A 3,823-nucleotide genomic window follows, 5' to 3' on the forward strand; every position below is an offset into this window, starting at 1 on the left:
GGGTTCACAAATGGATCTCTCAGCGGGGTTGGAGATCTGCCTTATCTCCTCCCTTACCCGAGGGACCCAGTGCTCTCTTGCCGGTGTCAGAAGGCCGCCCTGCGGGTAGAGAGGCCAATGCTTCAGTGCTCTAGCTCCGAGGAGTTAGATGTACTGAGCGTTGGTGAATGTGACACAATCACTAATAGGGAAGAGGATTTGCCATCTCTTTCCCCTGCATATGAGGAGCTTGTGGAGGTGATAACTCGTGCTGTTGATAAATTACATATTGTTTGGCCAGCAGAGAGAAAAGGTGCTCGTCCTTAAGGCATTTTCTAACATCTAATTTATCATCTCCATCATGGGCCCGTCCATTCTTTCCCGATCGTGGAAGAAACCATATTCTTCACGTCTCTTCGGTCAACAAGTGCACACATATTCAGATATAAGGGGACTGAAGGAATATGGTTATGGGTAGATGCCCCGGGTGGAACAGATGCTCGCGAGTTATCTGTCCCCCGGTTCTGCATCGTCACTGAAGGCTCCAGCGCTCCCCACTAAACCGATGAAAAATACTTATATTTTAGTGGGCAAAGCCTATTCAGCAGCAGGTCAAGCTGGACCCTGTCTTCACACTATGGCAGTGCTTCAAGCCTATCAGGCAGACCTGTTGGCGGATCTGGATAAGAGTGAGGGAGTCAGCCCTGACGAAATTCGAGAACTTCGTCAGGCCACAGATCTTTCTCTCAGGGCTACGAAGGAGACCACTCGTGCCATTGGGTGGTCTATGGCAGCCCTCGTAGATACTGAGAGACACCTATGCCTAGCAGAAATAAAAGAAAAAGATTGCGCATTTCTTATAGATGCCCCTTTTTCTCCCTATGGTCTTTTTGGCGACTCAGTGAACACACTCGTTGAACGGTTTCAAGAAGGAAAGAAACAGTCAGAGGCTTTTAAAAAATGTCTCCCTCGGCGAGACCAGCCCCCTGGGGATGCTGGGTGTAAGCATCCTCAGCCAAGCTCCTCAAATCGTGCACAACAGAAAGAGAGTGTCGCGTCTTGTGCTCCTGCTAATAAATCATGGGAGCCGAGCCGACACTCTCAGCCCAAGCCTTCTAAGTCAAAGCCAGATCTGAGGACCGTTCTTATGGCTTCCACCATTGAGGACAGCCCCAGCCGGGGTGGAGTGGTGTTCACCTCTGTATAAGGTGCCCGTTCCACTTCGGGTCCTCAGGGGACCGTTCTGCCAACCCCACCACCCTTGGGGCTTCGGGGCGCAGCGGTCCCCAGCGAGCTATTGGCTCAGCATCAACTTGATGTTGCGTCAGACTCGCACCCTCTGAGGGGGGTTAAAAACAGTGAATTCGGTTGTTTCCTGCCAGGATGCTTCAGGTCACCAAAGTGACTGTCACAATAACACCAGAGGCCAGTCTCAAGAGACTGGTACCCTTAGTATCTACTGACAGAGTGGAGAAATCTGCAGAATATATCTCCATGGGTCCTGCCGATAATAATGAAAGGTTACAGAATCCAGTTTGGTTCTCCTCCACCTTGTTACAATGGGGTGTTACTCACATTAGTACAGTAATAGAGCAAGCAGTAACACTGGTAATGGAGCAAGAAGAAGAGTCTCTATTAGCGAAGGGATCTATAGAGCAGGTGTATTAGCCCGACAGAGAATTAGAGTTTTACAGGCGCTAATTTATTGTTCCAAAAAAGGATGGAGGGTTGCGTCCCATTTTATATATTCGTCTGTTGAATCATGCAGTCATGAAACTCAAGTTCAAGATGCATACACTCTAACATATCACGACCCAAATCAGATCCGATGACTGGTTTATCACGATATATTTAAAAAATGCTTACTTCCATGTCTCCATCCTCCCTCAACACAGGAAGTTCCTGAGGTTTTCCTTGGTTATATGTTGGAAACACTGGTTCCTATCCCAGGGTCCGGGGTTGGGAGCTCTTTGCCATTGAGTTGCTATCTCGACAGATGCTTCTTTCACCGGCTGGGGGGTGGTTATGGAAGGCCGCTCAGCCCAGGGTCTGTGGAGGAGTCATCGTCTTTCTTGGCACATAAACTGCCAGGAGACGATGGCAGTCTTCAATGCGTTGAGATATATCCTCCCAGACCTGAGGGGCCATCATGTGCTTGTCCGTACAGACAACACATCGGTGGTCTCTTACATAAATCGTCAGGGGGGTCTGCGTTCGCGTCCGCTCTGCAAACTGGCGCACCAAATCCTCCTGTGGTCCCTAGGGAAGATACTCTCTCTGAGGGCAGTGTATATCCCAGGGTGGCAGTACATTTGTGCAGACACCCTGTCGAGGGAGGGGCAGGCCAGGGGAATGGAGACTCCACCCCGAGGCGGTGAAGCAGATATGTGAATTCTACAGCCAAGCAGAAGTGGATTTGTTCAGATTTAGTACACCCCCCTGGGGCTGGACGCTATGGTGCAGACGTGGCCGAGGCTACATCTGTACGCTTTTCCCCCTGATGCTCTGCTTCCAGGAGTTCTGGAGAGAGTCCGCCAGGACGGAATAAGTCTACTGCTAGTAGCACCACGCTGGCCGAGTCGAATTTGGTTTGCGGACCTGATTCATCTCCTCGACGGCCCTCCCTTGGAGATCCCGATCATGGGAGAGACCTTCTGTCTTAGGCAGGGGGCACAATATTTCACCCCCGACAAGAGATTTGGAAGCTATGGGTTTGGCCTTAGAGGGGGCCCAACTTATAGAGAGTGGTCTCTATAAGTTGGAGACAACTCAGGTCTCTCAACTGAAGTTGTCTTAGCTCCAGAGCTACAGCTATGAGGAAATTATACGCACTAAAGTGGAGGGTTTTCATGTCTTGGTGTCACCACTATCAGTGGGATCCAGTTATCTGTTCAGTTAGTACAGTACTAATCGCTTTGCATCAGGTTTATGCCCATCTACCTTAAAGGTCTACGTGGCGGCCAATTTGGCTTTACACGCCCTGGTGGGTGTTACATCTGTCACAGTGTCTGGTTTATGTTCCCTGGTGTCCACTAGAGGTCCTCTTTCCCCACGGTGACATTCACTGAGCCAGAGCCAGTGTCTGCTGTTCCTGAGCCGGAGCCAGTGTCTACTGTTCCTGAGCCAGAGCCGGTGTCTGTTCCTGAACCAATGTTTGTTTCTGTCCTTGTGTCTGTTCCTGACCCGGTGTCTGTTCCTGAGCCGGTGTCTGTTCCTGAGCCGGTGTCTGTTCCTGAGCCGGTGTCTGTTCCTGTGCCGTGGCCGCCCGAGGAGGCGTCTCCGCCGTGGTCTTCCGAGGGGTCTTCACCACCCTGGCCGCCCGATGTACTGTCTGCTTCGCCCTGGCTGCCCGATGTACTGTCTGCTTCGCCCTGGCTGCCCGATGTACTGTCTGCTTCACCCTGGCCGCCCGATGTACTGTCTGCTTCGCCCTGGCCGTCCGATGTACTGTCTGCTTCGCCCTGGCCGTCCGATGGACTTTCTGCTTCGCCCGGGCCGCCGGCTAAGTCATCACCTTCCGTTCTTGTTCACCTTCACGGAGCTGGCCCCCCATCCCTCCCCCTGGTCCTCCACCTTTCCACCTCCCTCCTGAAACTCTTGTGTTGTGTGTTAGTTGTCTTGGAGCGTCTGGTAGCCGTTCCGTAGAGGGGGGGTCATGTCACAGTGTCTGGTTTATGTTCCCTGGTGTACACTAGAGGTCCTCTTTCCCCACGGTATCATTCACTTTTGGAACTGCATTCCCCACAGTCCTTGTCTGCGCTCATCACTGTTCATTGCACTCAGCTGTTCCCCATCATGATTGTCTTGTTCTGTGTATAAATACCCTGTCTGTTTAGTGTTTGTT

The sequence above is a fragment of the Siphateles boraxobius genome, unplaced genomic scaffold, assembly GCF_051911475.1.
Source record: "Siphateles boraxobius isolate OS27281-9 unplaced genomic scaffold, OSU_SipBor_1 204, whole genome shotgun sequence".
Taxonomy (NCBI): Eukaryota; Metazoa; Chordata; class Actinopteri; order Cypriniformes; family Leuciscidae; genus Siphateles; species Siphateles boraxobius.